The 22,342-nt window shown below is 40.0% G+C and overlaps 1 protein-coding gene across 8 annotated transcripts in view; it reads left to right on the top strand.

The window, feature by feature from the left end:
- DNM3 (dynamin 3) overlaps nt 1-22,342 on the top strand; it is a 600,443-nt gene that overhangs the window by 402,047 nt on the left and 176,054 nt on the right. The window lies entirely within an intron of this gene.

Below are 22,342 nucleotides of genomic sequence, written 5' to 3'. Positions count from 1 at the left end.
GAAATAAAGGGTATTCAATTAGGAAAAGAGGAAGTCAAACTGTCCCTGTTTGCAGATGACATGATTGTATATCTAGAAAACCCCATTGTCTCAGCCCAAAATCTCCTTAAGCTGCTAAGCAACTTCAGCTTAAGGAGTCTCAGGATAAAAAATCAATGTACAAAAATCACAAGCATTCTTATACACCAATAACAGCAAACAGAGAGCGAAATCATGCGTGAACTCCCATTCACAATTGCTTCAAAGAGGATAAAATACCTACGAATCCAACTTACAAGGGATGTGAAGGACCTCTTCAAGGAGAACTACAAACCACTGCTCAATGAAATAAAGGAGGATACAAACAAATAGAAGAACATTCCATGCTCATGGGTAGGAAGAATTAATATCGTGAAAATGGCCATACTGCCCAAGGTAATTTATAGATTCAATGCCATCCCCATCAAGCTACCAATGACTTTCTACACAGAATTGGAAAAAACTACTTTAAAGTTCATATGGAACCAAAAAAGAGCCTGCATCAACAAGTCAATCCTAAGGCAAAAGAATAAAGCTGGAGACATTACGCTACCTGACTTCAAACTATACTACAAGGCTACAGTAACCAAAACAGCATGGTACTGGTACCAAAACAGAGATATAAACCAATGGAGCAGAACAGAGCCCTCAGAAATAATGCCACATATCTACAACCATCTGATCTTTGACAAACCTGACAAAAACAAGAAATGGGGAAAGGATTCCCTATTTAACAAATGGTGCTGGGAAAACTGGCTAGCCATATGTAGAAAGCTGAAACTGGATCCCTTCCTTACACCTTATACAAAAATTAATTCAAGATTGATAAAGACTTACATGTTAGACCAAAAGCCATAAAAACCCTAGAAGAAAACCTAGGCAGTACCATTCAGTACATAGGCATGGGCAAGGACTTCATGACTAAAACACCAAAAGCAATGGCAACAAAAGCCAAAATTGACAAATGGAATCTAATTAAACTAAAGAGCTTCTGCACAGCAAAAGAAACTACCATCAGAGTGAACAGGCAACCTACAGAATGGGAGAAAATTTTTGCAACCTACTCATCTGACAAAGGGCTAATATCCAGAATCTACAATGAACTCAAACAAATTTACAAGAAAAAAACAACCCCATCAAAGAGTGGGAGAAGGATATGAACAGACACTTCTCAAAACAAGACATTTATGCAGCCAAAAAACACATGAAAAAATGCTCATCATCACTGGCCATCAGAGAAGTGCAAATCAAAACCACAATGAGATACCATCTCACACCAGTTAGAATGGTGATCATTAAAAAGTCAGGAAACAACAGGTGCTGGAGAGGATGTGGAGAAACAGGAACACTTTTACACTGTTGGCGGGGCTGGAAACTAGTTCAACCATTGTGGAAGTCAGTGTGGTGATTCCTCAGGGATCAAGAACTAGAAACACCATTTGACCCAGCCATCCCATTACTGGGTATATACCCAAAGGATTATAAATCATGCTACTATAAAGACACATGGAGACGTATGTTTATTGTGGCACTATTCACAATAGCAAAGACTTGGAACCAACCTAAATTTCCAACAACGATAGACTGGATTAAGAAAATGTGGCACATATACACCATGGACTACTATGCAGCCATAAAAAATGATGAGTTAATGTCCTTTGTAGGGACATGGATGAAACTGGAAACCATCATTCTCAGCAAACTATCACAAGGACAAAAAACCAAACACCACATGTTCTCACTCATAGGTGGGAATTGAACAATGAGAACTCATGGACACAGGAAGGGGAGCATCACACTCTGGGGACTGTTGTGGGGTGGGGGAGGGAGGAGGTATAGCATTAGGAGATATACCTAATGCTAAATGACCAGTTACTGGGTGCGGCACACCAACATGGCACATGGATACATATGTAACAAACTTGCACATTGTGCACATGTACCCTAAAACTTAAAAGTATAATAATAATAAAATTAAAAAATAAATAAATAAATAAATAAATATTTTTCTACATGTTCACTGTTTTCATGCCAGAAAAAAATAATATCTCAATAAAAGAAACAATACTTAAAAAAAAAAAAAGAAGAAACTCTCTCAAAACCACTCAACTACATGGAAACTGAGCAACCTGCTCCTGAATGACTACTGGCTACATAAAGAAATGAAGGCAGACATAAAGATGTTCTTTGAAACCAACAAGAACAAAGACACAACATACCAGAATCTCTGGGACACATTTAAAGCAGTGTGTAGAGGGAAATTTATTGCACTAAATGCCCACAAGAGAAAGCAGGAAAGATCTAAATCACAATTGAAAGCAAGAGCAAACACATTCAAAAGCTAGCAGAAGGCAACAAATAACTAAGATCAGAGCAGAACTGAAGGAGGTAGAGACACAAAAAACCCTTCAAAAAATCAGTGAATCCAAGTCCTGGTTTTTTGAAAAGATCAATAAAATTGATAGACCACTAGCAAGACTAATAAGAAAGAAAAGAGAGAAGAATGAAATAGATGCAATAAAAAATGATAAAGGGGATATCACCAGCAATCCCACAGAAATACAAACTACCATCAGAGAATACTATAAACACCTCTAAACAAATAAACTAGAAAACCTAGAAGAAATGGATAAATTCCTCAACACATACACCCTCCGAAGACTAAACCAGGAAGAAGTTGAACCTCTGAATAGACCAATAACAGGCTCTGAAATTGAGGCAATAATTAATAGCTTACCAACCAAAAAAAGTCCAGGACCAGATGGATTCACAGCCGAATTCTACCAGAGGTACAAGGAGGAACTGATACCATTCCTTCTGAAACTATTCCAATCAATAGAAAAAGAGGGAATCTTCCCTAACTCATTTTATGAGGCCAGCATCATCCTGATACCAAAGGCTGGCAGAGACACAACCAAAAAAGAGAATTTTAGACCAATATCCCTGATGAACATTGATGCAAAAATCCTCAATAAAATACTGGCAAACTGAATCCAGCAACACATCAAAAAGCTTATCCACCATGATCAAGTGGGCTTCATCCCTGGGATGCAAGGCTGGTTCAACATATGCAAATCAATAAATGTAATCCAGCATATAAACAGAACCAAAGACAAAAACCACATGATTATCTCAATAGATGCAGTAAAGGCCTTTGACAAAATTCAACAACGCTTCACGCTAAAAACTCTCAATAAATTAGGTATTGATGAGACGTATCTCAAAATAATAAGAGTTATTTATGACACACCCACAGTCAATATCATACTGAATGGGCGAAAACTGGAAGCATTCCCTTTGAAAACTGGCACAAGACAGGGATGCCCTCTCTCACCACTCCTATTCAACATAGTGTTGGAAGTTCTGGCCAGGGCAATCAGGCAGGAGAAGGAAATAAAGGGTATCCAATTAGGAAAAGAGGAAGTCAAATTGTCCCTGTTTACAGATGACATGATTGTATATCTGGAAAACCCCATTGTCTCAGCCGAAAATCTCCTTAAGCTGATAAGCAACTTCAGCAAAGTCTCAGGATACAAAATCAATGTGCAAAAATCACAAGCATTCTTATACACCAGTAGCAGACAAACAGAGAGGGAAATCATGAGTGAACTCCCATTCACAATTGCTTCAAAGAGAATAAAATACTTAGGAATCCAACTTACAAGGGATGTGAAGGACCTCTTCAAGGAGAACTACAAACCACTGCTCAACATAATAAAAGAGGATACAAACAAATAGAAGAACATTCCTTGCTCATGGATAGGAAGTATGAATATCGTGAAAATGGCCATACTGCCCAAGGTAATTTATAGATTCAATGTCCTCCCCATGAAGCTGCCATGACTTTCTTCACAGAATTGGAAAAAAACTACTTTAAAGTTCATATGGAACCAAAAAAGAGCCGCATCCCAGGTCAATCCTAAGCCAAAAGAACAAAGCTTGAGGCTCACACTACCTGACTTCAAACTATACTACAAGGTTACAGTAACCAAAACAGCATGGTACTGGTACCAAAACAGAGATATAGACCAATAGAACAGAACAGAGCCCTCAGAAATAATGCCACACATCTACAACAATCTGATCTTTGACACCTGTTTAATAAATGGTGCTGGGAAAACTGGCTAGCCATATGTAGAAAGCTGAAACTGGATCCCTTCCTTACACCTTATACAAAAATTAATTCTAAATTGATTAAATACTTAAATGTTAGACCTAAAACCATAAAAACCCTAGAAGAAAACCTAGGCAGTACCATTCAGTACATAGGCATGGGCAAGGACTTCATGACTAAAACACCAAAAGCAATGGCAACAAAAGCCAAAATTGACAAATGGGATCTAATTAAACTAAAGAGCTTCTGCACAGCAAAAGAAACTACCATCAGAGTGAACAGGCAACCTACAGAATGGGAGAAAATTTTTGCAATCTACTCATCTGCCAAAGGGCTAATATCCAGAATCTACAAAGAACTAAAACAAATTTACAAGAAAAAAATAAACAACCCCATCAACAATTGGGCAAAGGATATAAGCAGATACTTCTCAAAAGAAGACATTTATGTAGCCAAAAAACACATGAAAAAATGCTCATCATCACTGGTCATCAGAGAAATGCAAATCAAAACCACAATGAGATACCATCTCAAGCCGTTAGAATGGCCATCATTAAAAAGTCAGGAAACAACAGGTGCTGGAGAGGATGTGGAGAAATAGGAACACTTTTACACTGCTGGTGGGACTGTACACTCGTTCAACCATTGTGAAAGTCAGTGTGGCGATTCCTCAGGGATCTAGAATTAGAAATACCATTTGACCCAGCCATCCCATTACTGGGTATATACCCAAAGGATTATAAATCATGCTGCTATAAAGACACACGCACACGTATGTTTATTGCAGCACTATTCACAATGGCAAAGACTTGGAACCAACCCAAGTGTCCAACAATGATAGACTGGATTAAGAAAATATGGCACATATACACCATGGAATACTATGCAGCCATAAAAAATGATGAGTTCATGTCCTTTGTAGGGACCTGGATGAAGGTGAAAACCATCATTCTCAGCAAACTATCACAAGGACAAAAAAACAAACACTACATGTTCTCACTCATAGGTGGGAATTGAACAATGAGAACACATGGACACAGGAAGGGGAACATCACACTCCGGGGACTGTTGTGGGGTGGGGGGAGGGGGGAGGGACAGCATTAGGAGATAAACCTAATGCTAAATGACGAGTTAATGGGTGCAGCACACCAACATGACACATGTATACATATGTAACAAACCTGCACATTGTGCACATGTACCCTAAAACTTAAAGTATAAAAAGAAAAAAAGTAAAAAACATTGTTAGCTATTGGGGCCATACAGGCATATGCCAAATCCAAATTTAGCTCTTGGGACTATAGTTTGCCAATCACTGCTCCACTCCAAAACGTGTTCCCAAACCTAACCATTGCTGTCCTCAACTACTAAATTACTTGGAAGGATCTCTGTCTCTTTCCTGCTCTACCGTGTTAGTCTACTCTTTGGTTTCCTGCTCTTGCCCCTACCTCCAACCCATAGCTCCACAGAGCAGCTAAGTGTTCTTTTAAATAAGACATGCCATGTCTCATGTCAAGGAAAACTTCCTAGAAGAACCTACAAAAATAATGTAGTACAATGTTTTTGTTATACTTCAAGAATTGAGACTTTTTCATGCAGAGAAAAGAGAGAAGGGGTGGTATTTCTAGAAAGGCAGGGTAGTTCTGACCACTTCTAGTTTTATTTTAATGAATGCTGTTACTTGTTAACATGGGTAGTTAAAAATAAGAAAAGAATCTGAGATTTATCATTGTATATAATCATTAGGGTTTTCATATTGAGATATTATTCTGGATTATAACTCAGTATTTAAGCTTAGAGCAAGTGAGGAAAGGAGGAGGCGGAGGAGGAGGAAAAGGAAAGGAAAAGGAGGGGAAGAAGAAGGGGGTAGAGAAGAGGACAGAGGAAGGAATAGGAGAATATATATTCTGTTAACTAAAGTGGAATGAAACTCAATATTTACATTTACAGTGTTTATCTCTCTTTGGGTTGCTCTGGTTCTTCATTGGTCTTGTCTTGCCTGTGCTAAACTTTTTCTATGACATTAAAGAGGTCTGGTGTGAAAATTACCACCACCCTACTTCCTTGCTATTCCTTTCTGTCAGCTTTTTGAGGATATCTGGATGTGAAGCAGCTTTTCTTACTCTTGGAACTTTTGTCTACAGTTCTCCCTTCCTCTTCCTCTGTCTCACTCATTCTCTCTTGTTTTATTAAGGGCCGAACATTATTGTGTCCTTTCACCAATATTTCTAATTCTTCTACAGCTCTTTAATTTGAGCCACACAACTCAGCATTTTACCAACCCAGTTTCTTAAAGGAAGCAGATTATTTGCAGCAAAATTAAACATAGTTTCAATTACATATGTCAGTATGAATTAGATGCATGTTGCTGAGATATTTTCAAGGGTTCCTTATTAAAATAGTACTTCTTCTCCCTGAAAAGATGAAAATGCTTTTGTATCTATTGCCTCTTTGTTCTCATAAAGTTAGGTTTATTTTTTTTTTCTTTTTTGAACTTAAGGATTGAGGTTAGTATTATTATCCCTGCTTTACATATGGTGAAACTGAAGCAGAGAGCAGGAAAATAATCTCCCCAAGGACACCCAATGTATGTTCTAGCCGTGCCTGGGCCTCCCAGGTTCTGAGGGCCAGATCTGCACTTTTCTGCTGGTCTTACAGAGGGCAATTAGAAGCTAAAGCAATTTCTAAGCTCTGATCCAAGTTATTTGTAAGTCAATGCCATTTGTTTGTACCTATTTTGAATACTTCAACCCTTTTGAGAGAATTCCAAATACACTTTTTCTAAATCAGTGTCTCTAAAACTTGGGTAATGTACAAATATCTTTTAAAGGATGAGTCCTCATGGATTCCGAACGGACACAAATTATTTTACTCACAATGTTACTTAAGTATTTACAAACAGAAAATTCTTTTGTTTTACATATCCACAAACATATACACACATTATGCTTATTGTTCTACATCAAAAAAGCAAACCAAAATTACAGGTTAAATTTAAGTAGAACCATATTACTGAGAAACTTTAGCTGATCAACATTAATGTGAGGGATTATATTCTTTTAGGAAACATAATTAGCTAATCAAAAGCAATGTGTTCAGGCATGGGTTCTTTGGAGACTGGCATTCTCAGGCTTCCCTGTACTGGGTGACCCCACCAGTCTCCTGCCGCTTTCGTTCTGTTGGAATGAAACTTCCATCCACTCAAGACATTGTGATGTCACTGGAGGAAAGTACAGAACTGATGTATTGATGTCTGCCTCTGCCCTTTTATTTCATTACCATACTATAAATACATTACTGCCACTTGGTGCAAACACAAGCACTAAAATTGAATGGTGGTGTCCAATTATAAAGTCATGCCCCAGACAGTTCAGCAAGTCTCTTTTAATAATTTTTATTAGATACCAACACAAGATTTCTTTTTAATTCTCACAAGAACTCACAGACTCTGGGGGTCAGAGGACTGCAGTTGGAGAAACACTGCCCTACACTTCTTACTTTAAGGCTTGGAGAAGCTGTCAAGAGTTTTCATGTCCAACCTTGGATTGAGCAGCTACTTACTGGGATGACTTAAGGGCAACCTAGGCCAAGAACCTCACCCCTGCTAGTTTGCTAGTGCACATGAATAATTCATTCCTTGTAAATAGAAGGACTGAAGGACTCAACTTAAATTCAAATATATTACCCAGGAAGAATAATTAATAAGAGTTTATTCTGTAGGAGACATTAATTTATTCTAATTATGCATGAAACAAAGCCTAGGGGAATGAGACATGGGATAGGTGAGTTTTGTTATCTTTGTAAGTCAGCATGTATTAAGTACCTGCTAGTATCAGAGATCTGCAGAGGTAAGCATGCGGTCCCATTCATGGTACCTGAAATCCATTTGGTAATACAGAACAAATGGAACGAGAGGGGAAGCTTTCTTGGGATACAACAGAGGGAGAAACCTAGAAACTAGGCAGCAGCAATAGCAGCTCACCCAGGCCATCTCTGTTTGAAGCTAACAGAAAAGCAAAGCTGCCCGAATGGAAGACTTCAGGATAAGGAAAACAAACAAACAAACAAAAAAAACCCCACCCTTTCCCACTTTACAGTTTTCTAGCCAGTCTTGGGACCCTTGCTCAGTTTTTAATGTGGAAGAATATTCTGCCACAAAAGGCAAATGATTCTCTAATTGTGGAATTTTCAATTTTCAATTTCTTCTAGAACTTGCCTTTTTCCCCAAGTACTTTCCTTGACCTCTTCTGCACAATCCACTGTGAGTGCAAGGGGAAGAAATAAGTACCCCCTCTCAGCCTGTAGTCACATCTTCCCTCTCTATATATGGCTATGGACACAGTCCCACAGTTCTGAATTTCTTGCACGCCTGCCTCTAATAAGAAAGCAGAGTTTAAATAAGCTGTCACTATTGTCTCACTGCTTCACACCCTCCTGGTTTGATATTGTTCATGTTCAATGTGTGTTTCTCTACTAGGTAAGTAATTAACTTTCTATTTTCCCCTCACAGTTCAAAAGCGTACAAGTATAAAAGCTTGCTGTTGTAAATATGTTGAAGAGAGAACACCATACTGTGTTTATGGGTGGGAAGATGGCCAGAAAATTTTTTCCAAGGAAAAGGAAATAAACATGTATCTGAAGTCCCTGAATACACAGTCATCTGCATGGTCTCTAAGCTCCATACCCTCTCTGAGGCATGAATTATCACCTCCATACAGAGAGAAGAGAAATCGAAGGACTTGCAGAAGGTTCACATAGCTAGTGTCAGAGCTCCTATGTGAACCTCTGTGTTAACTCCAAACCTTGTGTCATTTCCTCTTGCTGCACCACCCTTCATGGGATTCCTCTTCCATGGTCTTTGTCTCTCAGAAGCTGAGGATAGATGGGGCCACCTGAGCATGCAGTGAACACAGAGAGCACTTCTGGGTTGGGCAGCTTTAATTTCTCTCTAATGATACCTTCTCAGTTCACTCTCTGGGTTCTTGGTTATCTCTCTCCCCTCCGCTTCTTCTTTTCTCCAGCCCTGTGTTTTTTGTTGTTGTTGTTGTTTTGTTGTTGTTTGTTTTTGTTTTTGTTTTTTTGTAGTGGGCAGGCTAGGAGGCATGATTAGGATTGATGGAGGAGGAGAACTATTCCAGTTTATTTTTTTTTCCCTATCCAAAGCCCAGTTTCGGCATGGAGATGTGTTGGAGCCAGTAGTGGTGCACAGACCACCAGCTGTGCTTGCAGTGATCCAGCCAAATATCATCTTAAATACAGGGCTGAGTCTCAGAAGGCACATGGAAGGGGCCCCCTTTTCCCTATTCCATCCCAGACTCCTGTACTCCTTGGAACACAGGGAGAAGGGCTCTTAACTAAAGTACAAAGGGCACTTTTGCACTTAACTAAAGAAAAGGTGCTCAGCTCTGCTTTTCAAAGAAACTATGTTCCTCTCAGAATATACCTCATAGAATTATGTTACTGTCAGTGGAGGAAAAAAACAAAACCTAAAACAGTTCAACAGTCAATGCAAACAGCTTCAGAAACCTTCATTAATTTGGTTATTTGGTTGAATGCTCAGGCCCTTTGCTTTTCTCCTTAGTGCTGCCTCTTTTTGAGTGTTTCTTTGCCTCTTTTTGAGAGAGAGGGGAACATTCAGCTTTGATTTTTGTTTGCAGCTTGGTGACAAATGATGGGGGGAAATTTAAACCATTCATCTACTGAGTTCTGGGAATTGTCAGAGGGTTTTATTTGTACAGTGCTTTTCTGACCCCCATTTTCTCAGAGAAGTAAAAATTATGCTACATTTGTAAACAAGGTGCTTTTATTAAGTTGAACTTTTATAAACATATGGTATATTTAGCCAAAATAACACTTTTATTTAAGGCAAGTACACCCAAAGGGCTAGCATGTAGAATTATGTTTGATTAATGTGCACTCGAAAGCTGTTACACAGTAAGCATAATTTCAGTTTGTGGAGTGTCTTAAATTCACTTTGTAATTTAATGTGAAGCCACATAAGTCAGAGTTGAAAGACATTTGTCTCTGCATTTTAATAATAGAAATCCATAGCATATCACATGGACTTTCAAGTAAAGCAATCACTATTCTAAACTTGAAAGTTTCTCTTTTTAAAAAATATAAATTGCAATGCCTTGGAGCACAAAAAGAAATAGGAAAATTCAACCATTAAGCATTTGAAATAGGCTAATTTGAAGTGCTTGAAGTGTGTTTTGCCAGGCTGAGTAAATTTTTTCCTTCCTAGTAACTGAAAAAGTATAAAACACAAACTAAGTATCTGTACTTAGCTCACTAGTAAAGAAAATTTAACACATGAATAGTACTACTGCTATTATAGAGGTAGTTTGTAAAAGTTTATGAACATGCATTGCCTTATTTAGTTTCTTGCAAAGTTGCTCAAATGTCATCTCTCTCACTCACACCTTGAATTCTCAATTTAAAATTTTTCATGCATGGTATTTATCATATATATGTATATATACATAGATGTGTGTGTGTGTGTGTGTGTGTGTGTGTGTATTTCTTGGTTAGAAGCTCTTTTTGAGCGAAAAGTCCTGGAATTTCAAAACTGCATAAACATATGGCATACATACATGTTAATAATTGATTTGTGTAAGTTTTGACTCTTATTATGTGGGAAGTATTGCAGGGTAATGCTATTGTTCTGCTTTACTGGCTATTCATTTTTGCTAAGCCATAATAATATATGTTGACTAGATATTATTATACTATTTTCAGTGTTCTTAATTGTCAACCACAGAATCAACTCTAGCTAGTTTAAGTAGAAAATAATTTATTAAGAGGGATAAATCACTCTGAGAATCATTGGGAGGGCAAACTGGCAGAACTAGGTTGAGTTTCCAGGAATGGCTCACAAAACAGAATTTCCTGGGACTGCCAAGGAGCTGTTGCCTCCACCAATCTGGAGGCTGCATAATCAGGAAGCCACTGTTCTACTGTAGCCTCCGGATCCAGAGCCCCATCACCTCTGCTGTGATTCAGGCCAACAAAACAGGTGCCACACACTCTGCCGGTCTCTCATTTGACTCATTTTTTGAATCAAAGTCTGGCATGACTGCATCTGATTGGCAGAAAGTATATCTCAACTGGAACTCTGGCTGTAAGAGCAAGATTGGGAAGGGTGAGAGGATTTTGAATTGCACTCAAACATTACAGGGCATTGGAATAAGTGTTGAGATAGCCCATCTTCAGAATCCACTCTAGTTAAGAGCCTTGACTTGTCTAATCTATTAAGATTCTGTGCCATTCAGTTGCTTGAAAATTGTTGGAGGAGTGTGCAGAATACAGAATCTTCCTATAAGGTGATCAATCGGCAGCCTGGCTTTTTCATTGAAATCATGGTATACAGGGCATTTCCCCTGAATCTTTGAGTCCCCAGAGAAGAAGAGTTCACTATCTTTCCTGGCAGGGACAGGGAAGCCCATCTGACTGCTGGCATTCTGGGGCAGGGCAAGAAATGGGCTGAAGGACAACATTTTAGTATGTAAACTTTCACTAAACTCTCTTGTTTTGACCCCACCCATTACTGTTCACCCTGCCTGGTATCTCTCAGCCTGAAACTTCTTTGGTATAATTTCTCTAGGGAAAAAGCCTCTTGTTTCCTGCTGAAGGTAGGAATGAGTTGCTGTGAGTAGAAAAGGTAGTCCTCTGCCACCAATTGTTTTGTCTACTTCTGGTTTTTTTGAAACAGGATCTCACTCTGTCACCTAGGCTGGAGTGCAGTGGCATGATCTCAGCTCACTGCAACCTCTGCCTCCTGGGCTCAAGTGATCCTCCCATCTCAGCCTCCTGAGTAGCTGGAATCATAGGTGCCACCACATGTGGCTAGTTTTTTAAAAAAATTTTGGAGAGACATGGTGTCACTATCTTGCCCAGGCTGGTCTCAAACTCTTGGGCTCAAGTAATCCTCCTGCCTTGGCTTCCCAAACAACTGGGATTACAGGCATGAGCTCCCATATCTGGCCTGTTTTGTACACTTCTATGCATGGACTTCTGTCTGATCCCGCTGCCCCAACCTCACTACCATACCCACGCATATGGGTACCAGGTGTCTCCAAGGACAAGAAGCCAAATGAGGTGGTTTCTCCTCCATTCTTTCCCTCTGTAGGTATTTGGAGAATAACCCTTTTCTTTATGCTAGGTTAACGAATCCTCCTTTGTCTCTTCTCTCTTAGAAAGCTTTTCGAAAATGTTTTGTTTACTATTTTTCTTCTCCCATTTCTTTGTTATTGTGGATTAATATCTTTTTAAATTATTTTACTATTATAATATCATAGTAGGTTTGGGAGAAGGAGAAGAGATACATATATATGATCAATCTGCCATCTTTAGTCATAAGTCCTTTAAATTTATTCTTTAGTATGTTTATCATTATTACGTTACCAATCTCATATGTACAAATACATAGGACTATTTAAATTTAAGAATATAGAGATTAAATATAAAGATTTGAGAACAAAATCTTTAATGTTCTCACTTTCAAATTATAAAGTACTTTTTTTAGTGGGAGGAAAGGGGAATGTGCATTTTGAGGATATTAGCTGTATCTGAAAATACAGGGCAATATATGCTAAGTGAAGAAAAAAATACATGGCCGAAGAATGTCATAAGAATGGAAAAGGGAGCCCTCCCGTGGGCTTGTACGGCCAGAAAGGCTTCCTGGAGGAGGTGGAAATTGAGCTGGACTCTGAAGAGAAGGTAGGAACCAGGAAAAGAGCAGGATCTCCAGCCGGGGTAATGTCAAGTGTGACTGATTATCTTTCTCCTGCCAAGTGGAGATATCCTAGTGTGTAGCTCCCTTTCAGGATCTGAGTAAGTACGAGGGTGCAGCCATGAAGCCAGTGGTCTAAAGACCATGGAGTTTTCTTGAGACTACGAGAACAGCTCATCAAACACAGAGAGTTTATACAGTGCTCAAGAGAAAAAGGTTAAAAGTGCTGTTGATGAGCAACCTGCTGGTTCACAGATGCTGTTTAACTATTCAAAATATAATTCTGATTAAAGCAAGGAATTAAAATCCAAATTAAAAATGTGTAGTTTATATTTTGAGTTTCATACTTGTACATCTCTATAGTTGTAACTTCTTAATAGCAATAAACACCAGATTTTAGTTTTCAACAACATGTGGAAATATTATTCTGGTATTCTCAATATTTGCATAGCCTTTCATTATTCTTTGATACTTTGATTATTGTATGAGTCAGCCATCATCTCTGAGTCCTTGAACTAGGCAAAACACTATGCCAGCCCAGGAGGGGGCTGTTTATGTGTTCATTCAGCAAGTGTTTGCTGAATGTCTATGATGCAACCAAAACTAATAAGGAAATAATTTATTTCCTCAAAGAGTTGATGATTTGGTAGCAAAGTCAGCACACAGCTACAGAGTAACAGGGGAGCAAGATACATAGAATGATTAACAACAATAATAAATAAAGGTAATAATAGTAATGGAGTTGCTTGTTTCTTTAGGGGTTTATCTTGTCGTTGGAAAGGCAGAGCATAGACACACTTAGGTGAAACATGTAGACTCTTAGAAAGTAAGACGAAAGCACAAAGTGACAGTGTAAACCAAGCACAGGGTATCTGACCAGGGTGCGAGGAACCAAGCACAAGGGATCAGATGGGAATGTGAGGAATCCTGGCAATGGTAGAGGAGGCCCTTGCCATACTGGCCATGGTGGGGGCTTCTGATGGCTCTAGAGCACCACAGTCTTGACTGAGATTTGGTGGACACATCAAAGTGCCCAGTTGGGTAGACAGGGTATCACAGGAGTAGTTTGAATGAAAGGTTCAGTGAACTGCACTCACATTTCTAGGAGATGTGTTTGCTCAGTTAGAAGTCACAGGGAGCTAGATAGAGCTGCTCCATGTAGAACACCTAAAGACACAGGGTAGAGCATAAGGTTCCAGCCAGACGGAGGTCAGGGCAGAGTCCTGCCACTGTGGGAACACTTGGAGGATAAGGCTGCCAGGTGGACCAGCTAGGGAACAAGGATCTGGAAATTTAGGCCTGTGTTCTAGTCATCCACAGGTGTATTAGTCCATTCTCACACTGCTATAAAGAACTACCTGAGACTGGATAATTTAAGAAGAAAAAAGGTTTAATTGACTCACAGTTCTGCACGCTGAACAGGAAGCATGACTGGGAGGCCTCAAGAAATTTACAGTCACGGCAAAAGGTGAAGAGGGAGCAAGCACCTCTTTCACATGGTGGCAGGAGAGAGAGAGAATTAAGGGGAAAGTGCCACATATACTTTTAAACCATCTGATTTCGTGAGAATTCACTCATTACCACAAGAACAGCAAGGGGGAAATCCACCCCCATGATCCGATCACCTCTCACCAGGTCCTTCCTCCAACACTGGGAATTACAACAAGAGATGAGATTTGGATGGGGAGACAGAGCCAAACCCTATCAACGGGCATTCCAGGGGTGTCTTAGAGGCAATACCAGGGTGAGAAGATGAGTTTGAATGGACAACTTTCCTCATAGCCCCCACTTGCTGCAATCAGAGGAGCTCCACTTTTTTATCTCTTTAATATATAGGACTTGTCAAAATTTTTTTTTATTATTATTATACTTTAGGTTTTAGGGTACATGTGCACAACGTGCAGGTTTGTTACATATGTATCCATGTGCCGTGTTGGTTAGCTGCACCCATTAACTCGTCATTTAGCATTAGGTATATCTCCTAATGCTGCCCCTCCCCCCACCCCACAACAACAGTCCCCGGAGTGTGATGTTCCCCTTCCTGTGTCCATGAGTTCTCATTGTTCAATTCCCACCTATGAGTGAGAACATGCAGTGTTTGGTTTTTTGTCCTTGCGATAGTTTACTGAGAATGATGGTTTCCAGTTTCATCCATGTCCCTACAAAGGACATGAACTCATCATTTTCTATGGCTGCATAGTATTCCATGGTGTATATGTGCCACATTTTCTTAATCCAGTCTATCGTTGTTGGACATTTGGGTTGGTTCCAAGTCTTTGCTATTGTGAATAGTGCCGCAACAAACATACGTGTGCATGTGTCTTTATAGCGGCATGATTTATAGTCCTTTGGGTATATACCCAGTAATGGGATGGCTGGGTCAAATGGTATTTCTAGTTCTAGATCCCTGAGGAATCGCCACACTGACTTCCACAATGGTTGAACTACTTCACAGTCCCACCAACGGTGTAAAAGTGTTCCTATTTCTCCACATCCTCTCCAGCACCTGTTGTTTCCTGACTTTTTAATGATTGCCATTCTAACTGGCATGAGATGGTATCTCATTGTGGTTTTGATTTGCATTTCTCTGATGGCCAGTGATGATGAGCATTTTTTCATGTGTCTTTTGGCTGCATAAATGTCTTCTTTAGAGAAGTGTCTGTTCATGTCCTTCGCCCACTTTTTGATGGGATTAGTTGTTTTTTTCTTGTAAATTTGTTTGAGTTCATTGTAGATTCTGGGTATTAGCCTTTGTCAGATGAGTAGGTTGCAAAAATTTTCTCCCATTCTGTAGGTTGCCTGTTCACTCTGATGGTAGTTTATTTTGCTGTGCAGAAGCTCTTTAGTTTCATTAGATCCCATTTGTCAATTTTGGCTTTTGTTGCCATTGCTTTTGGTGTTTTAGACATGAAGTCCTTGCCCATGCCTATGTCCTGAATGGTATTGCCTAGGTTTTCTTCTAGGGTTTTTATGGTTTTAGGTCTAACATGTAAGTCTTTAATCCATCTTGAATTAATTTTTGTATAAGGTGTAAGGAAGGGATCCAGTTTCAGCTTTCTACATATGGCTAGCCAGTTTTCCCAGCACCATTTATTAAATAGGGAATCCTTTCCCCATTGCTTGTTTTTGTCAGGTTTGTCAAAGATCAGATAGTTGTAGATATGTGGCATTATTTCTGAGGGCTCTGTTCTGTTCCATTGATCTATGTCTCTGTTGTGGTACCAGTACCATGCTGTTTTGGTTACTGTAGTCTTGTAGTATAGTTTGAAGTCAGGTAGCGTGATGCCTCCAGCTTTGTTCTTTTGGCTTAGGATTGACTTGGCAATGCGGGCTCTTTTTTGGTTCCATATGAACTTTAAAGTAGTTTTTTCCAATGCTGTGAAGAAAGTCTTTGGTAGCTTGATGGGGATGGCATTGAATCTATAAATTACCTTGGGCAGTATGGCCATTTTCACGATATTGATTCTTCCAACCCATGAGCATGGAATGTGCTTCCATTTGTTTGTGTCCTCTTTTATTTCACTGAGCAGTGGTTTGTAGTTCTCCTTGAAGAGGTCCTTCACATCCCTTGTAAGTTGGATTCCTAGGTATTTTATTGTCTTTGAAGCAATTGTGAATGGGAGTTCACTCATGATTTGGCTCTCTGTTTGTCTGTGATTGGTGTAGAAGAATGCTTGTGATTTTTGTACATTGATTTTGTATCCTGAGACTTTGCTGAAGTTGCTAATCGGCTTAAGGAGATTTTGGGCTGAGACAATGGGGTTTTCTAGATATACAATCATGTCATCTGTAAACAGGGACAATTTGACTTCCTCTTTTCCTAATTGAATACCCTTTATTTCCTTCTCCTGCCTAATTGCCCTGGCCAGAACTTCCAGCACTATGTTGAATAGGAGTGGTGAGAGAGAGCGTCCCTGTCTTATGCCAGTTTTCAAAAGGAATGCTTCCAGTTTTTGCCCATTCAGTATGAAACTGGCTGTGGGTTTTTCATAGATAGCTTTTATTATTTCGAGATACGTCCCATCAAAACCTAATTTATTGAGAGTTTTTAGCATGAAGGGTTGTTGAATTTTGTCAAAGGCCTTTTCTGCATCTATTGAGATAATCATGTGGTTTTTGTCTTTGGTTCTGTTTATATGCTGGATTACATTTATTGATTTGCATATGTTGAACCAGCCTTGCATCCCAGGGATGAAGCCCACTTGATCATGCTGGATAAGCTTTTTGATGTGCTGCTGGATTCGGTTTGCCAGTATTTTATTGAGGATTTTTGCATCAATGTTCATCAAGGATATTGGTCTGAAATTCTCTTTTTTGGTTATGTCTCTGCCAGGCTTTGGTATCAGGACGATGCTGGCCTCATCAAATGTGTTAGGGAGGATTCCCTCTTTTTCTATCGATTGCAATAGTTTCAGAAGGAATGGTACCAGTTCCTCCTTGTACCTCTGGTGGAATTCGGCTGTGAATCCATCAGGTCCTGGACTCTTTTTGGTTGGTAAGCTATTGATTATTGCCACAATTTCAGAACCTGTTATTGGTCTATTCAGAGATTCAACTTCTTCCTGGTTTAGTCTTGGGAGGGTGTATTTGTCGAGGAATTTATCCATTTCTTCTAGATTTTCTAGTTTATTTGCGTAGAGGTGTTTGCAGTATTCTCTGATGGTAGATTGTATTTCTGTGGGATCGGTGGTGATAATCCCTTTTTCATTTTTTATTGCATCTATTTGATTCTTCTCTCTTTTCTTCTTTATTAGTCTTGCTAGTGGTCTATCGATTTTGTTGATCTTTTCAAAAAACCAGCTCCTGGATTCATTAATTTTTTGAAGGGTTTTTGTGTGTCTCTATTTCCTTCAGTTCTGCTCTGATTTTAGTTATTTCTAGCCTTCTGCTAGCTTTTGAATGTGTTTGCTCTTGCTTTTCTAGTTCTTTTAATTGGGATGTTAGGGTGTCAATTTTGGATCTTTCCTGCTTTCTCTTGTGGGCATTTAGTGCTATAAATTTCCCTCTACACACTGCTTTGAATGTGTCCCAGAGATTCTGGTATGTTGTGTCTTTGTTCTCGTTGGTTTCAAAGAACACCCGCTTTATTTCCGCCTTCATTTCATGGCAGAAATACCCAGCAGTTATTCAGGAGCAGGTTGTTCAGTTTCCATGTAGTAGAGTGGTTTTGAGTGACTTTTTTAATCCTGAGTTCCAGTTTGATTGCACTGTGGTCTGAGAGACAGTTTGTTATAATTTCTGTTCTTTTACATTTGCTGAGGAGTGCTTTACTTCCAACTATGTGGTCAATTTTGGAATAGGTGTGGTGTGATGCTGAAAAAAATGTATATTCTGTTGATTTGGGGTGGAGAGTTCTGTAGATGTCTATTAGGTCCACTTTGTGCAGAGCTGAGTTCAATTACTGGATATCCTTGTTAACTTTCTGTCTCTTTGATCTGTCTAATGTTGACAGTGGGGTGTTAAAATCTCCCATTATTATTGTGTGGGAGTTTAAGTCCCTTTGTAGGTCACTTAGGACTTGCTTTATGAATCTAGGTGCTCCTGTATTGGGTGCATATATATTTAGGATAGTTAGCTCTTCTTGTTGAATTGATCCCTTTACCATTATGTAATGGCCTTCTTTGTCTCTTTTGATCTTTGTTGGTTTAATGTCTGTTTTATCAGAGACTAGGCTTGCAACCCCTGCCTTTTTTTGTTTTCCATTTGCTTGACAGATCTTCCTCCATCCCCTTATTTTGAGTCTATGTGTGTCTCTGCACGTGAGATGGGTTTCCTGAATACAACACACTGATGTTCTTGACTCCTTATCCAATTTGCCAGTCTGTGTCTTTTAATTGGAGCATTTAGCCCCTTTACATTTAAATTTAATATTGTTATGTGTGAATTTGATCCTGTCATTATGATGTTAGTTGGTTATTTTGCTCGTTAGTTGATGCAGTTTCTTCCTTTCCTCAATGGTCTTTACAATTTGGCATGTTTTTGCAGTGGCTGGTACCGGTTGTTCCTTTCCATGTTTAGTGCTTCCTTCAGGAGCTCCTTTAGGGCAGGCCTCGTGGTGACAAAATCTCTCAGCATTTGCTTGTGTGTGAAGTATTTTATTTCTCCTTCACTTATGAAGCTTAGTTTGGCTGGATATGAAATTCTGGGTGGAAAATTCTTTTCTTTAAGAATGTTGAATATCGGCCCCCACTCTCTTCTGGCTTGTAGAGTTTCTGCCGAGAGATCAGCTGTTAGTCTGATGGGCTTCCCTTTGAGGGTAACCCGTCCTTTCTCTCTGGCCACCCTTAACATTTTTTCCTTCATTTCAACTTTGGTGAATCTGACAATTATGTGTCTTGGAGTTGCTCTTCTCGAGGAGTATCTTTGTGGCGTTCTCTGTATTTCCTGAATCTGAATGTTGGCCTGCCTTGCTAGATTGGGGAAGTTCTCCTGGATAATATCTTGCAGAGTGTTTTCCAACTTGGTTCCATTCTCCCTGTCATTTTCAGGTACACCAATCAGACGTAGATTTGGTCTTTTCACATAGTCCCAAATTTCTTGGAGGCTTTGTTCATTTCTTTTTATTCTTTTTTCTCTAAACTTCCCTTCTCGCTTCATTTCATTCATTTAATCTTCCATCACTGATACCCTTTCTTCCAGTTGATCGCATCGGCTCCCGAGGCTTCTGCAATCTTCGCATAGTTCTTGAAACTTGGCTTTCAGCTCCATCAGCTCCTTTAAGCCCTTCTCTCCCTTGGTTATTCTAGTTATCCATTCGTCTAATTTTTTTTCAAAGTTTTTAACTTCTTTGCTATTGTTTTGAATTTCCTCCCGTAGCTCGGAGTAGTTTGATCGTCTGAAGCCTTCTTCTCTCAACTCGTCAAAGTCATTCTCCATCCAGCTTTGTTCCATTGCTGGTGAGGAACTGTGTTCCTTTGGAGGAGGAGAGGTGCTCTGCTTTTTAGAGTTTCCAGTTTTTCTGCTCTGTTTTTTCCCCATCTTTGTGGTTTTATCTACTTTTGGTCTTTGATGATGGTGATGTACAGATGGGTTTTTGGTGTGGATGTCCTTTCTGTTTGTTAGTTTTCCTTCTACCAGACAGGACCCTCAGCTGCAGGTCTGTTGGAGTTTGCTAGAGGTCCACTCCAGACCCTGTTTGGCTGAGTGTCAGCAGCGGTGGCTGCAGAACAGTGGATTTTTGTGAGACCACAAATTCAGCTGTCTGATAGTTCCTCTGGAAGTTTTGTCTCAGAGGAGTACCTGGCCGAGTGAGGTGTCAGTCTGTCCCTACTGGGGGGTGCCTCCCAGTTAGGCTGCTCGGGGGTCAGGGACCCACTTTAGGAGGCAGTCTGTTCGTTCTCAGATATCCAGCTGCGTGCTGGGAGAACCACTACTCTCTTCAAAGCTGTCAGTCAGACAGGGACATTTAAGTCTGCAGAGGTTCCTGCTGAATTTTTGTTTGTCTGTGCCCTGCCCCCAGAGGTGGAGCCTACAGAGGCAGGCAGGCCTCCTTGAGCTGTGGTGGGCTCCACCCAGTTCGAGCTTACTGGCTGCTTTGTTTACCTCAGCAATCCTGGGCAATGGCGGGCACCCCTCCCCCAGCCTGGCTGCTGCCTTGCGGTTTGATCTCAGACTGCTGTGCTAGCAATCAGCAAGATTCCGTGGGCATAGGACCCTCCTAGCCAGGTGGGGGACACAATCTCCTGGTGTGCCGTTTTCCAAGCCCGTTGGAAAAGCGCAGTATTAGGGTGGGACTGACCCAATTTTCCAGGTGCTGTCTATTACCCCTTTCTTTGACTAGGAAAGGGAACTCCCTGACCCCTTGTGCTTCCCGAGTGAGGCAATGCCTCGCCCTGCTTCAGCTTGCGCACAGTGTGCTGCACCAACTGTCCTGCACCCACTGTTTGGCACTCCCTGGTGAGATGAACCTGGTACCTCAAACGGAAATGCAGAAATCACCCGTCTTCTGTGCCGCTCACGCTGGGAGCTGTAGACCGGAGCTGTTCCTATTCGGCCATCTTGGCTCCACCCCAGAATTTTTTTTTAATCAACAGATTCTACCAATTAAAAAAATAAGTCTGCAATTGTGATGGGAAAAGACAAGAAGACTGGAAAATGAGACCTATAATACTTTCAGAAAAAAATGTAAATTAAGTCTGAGCTAGATAGAGTAATCTTTTGCAGTAACTTTGAGGCAAAGAGAAACAGAGTGGCAAATAGGCAAAGTTATTTCTAGTGGAAGAGATAGCTTAGTCAAAGATAAGAAGATACAATTAGAAACGTTCTGTGTGCAAAATGAAAATGCATGGACTTTCCTGGGAAGCAGGAATCCCATGGCTGGTGCAGTGGGTACAGTGAAGAGTTTGAATTTACTCTGGCGGGCAATCCAGTGTCTCAGAAAATGAGGTGTGGGTGAGGAGCATGATGAATATGTATGGTTACATAACTCTGTGTCAGTTACTCAGAGCATGAAGGGCTTGGATTAATATATGGAGCCATCACATTGTTCTTGGCTCTGGTCCCTACCCAGAAACCCATGATAATGTCTCCAGTTTCCCTGCTTGCAAACATTCTGGCCACAATGCATCAAAGAGAAAAATGAGACTTTGTTAGGAAAAATATTGATCAACATTGTTATCTCTTGAGCAACAAGCAAATTATAATAATTGAATACCCCATGGTATCTCACGAGTTTTCAGTATTCTGCAAAAACATTTATAGTCCATGGGTGAGGAGTCTTTTTAACTTGGACAAATCTATGCACTACTGTCCTGTCTTCGGACTGAGTTCTTGGTGGTATAGTCATTCTGTCACTCCTCTGTTGGCTGGCACAGTGGTACTTCCCGTGTGGTCTACGCAGGTTTTTGGTGCGGATGTGTCAGAGAAATGTTCCATTCCTTGCCAGGAGAGTAGCGTAGCACTGAGAGAGGACAAATAAATATCAGTTTCTCAATAGGAGAAAAGACAACAATTAGGAGTATAAAATATGGCAAATACAATAATAGAGAACACACATGGAATGTTATATGAGTATAAGAAGGGGGTGGTCAAAACTAGGAATCTTTGTTCTAGTGAAGCATAAGTACTCTCTGCAACAGAATATTCTGTTAGTGTGTCATAGAACCTGTTTGTAATCTGATTATTTGATAGCTTGAGAAAGATTGTCATGTTTCAGAATGTTAGAGCAAGCTAGTGAAGAATTTAACAAATATCACATATTTAAAAAATTAATTTGGTGCCATTAGTGCATATTTAAAAAACATATATGGTGCCATTAATGGCTTTTTCATACATTAATATTTCTCTTTATTACTTTATTCTTATTTCTTATTTATTTATTTATTTATTTTGAGACAGAGTTTCGCTCTTGTCACCAGGCTGGAGTGCAATGGCGTGATCTCGGCTCACTGCAACCTCTGCCTCCTGGGTTGAAGTGATTCTCCTGTCTCAGCCTCCCAAGTAGCTGGGATTACAGGCACCCACCACCACACCCAGCTAAT

Source organism: Nomascus leucogenys, chromosome 12 (genome assembly GCF_006542625.1).
Source record: "Nomascus leucogenys isolate Asia chromosome 12, Asia_NLE_v1, whole genome shotgun sequence".
Classification (NCBI taxonomy): domain Eukaryota; kingdom Metazoa; phylum Chordata; class Mammalia; order Primates; family Hylobatidae; genus Nomascus; species Nomascus leucogenys.
Note: the sequence above shows the minus strand (reverse complement) of the source record. Positions and strands in the feature narration are given on the sequence as shown.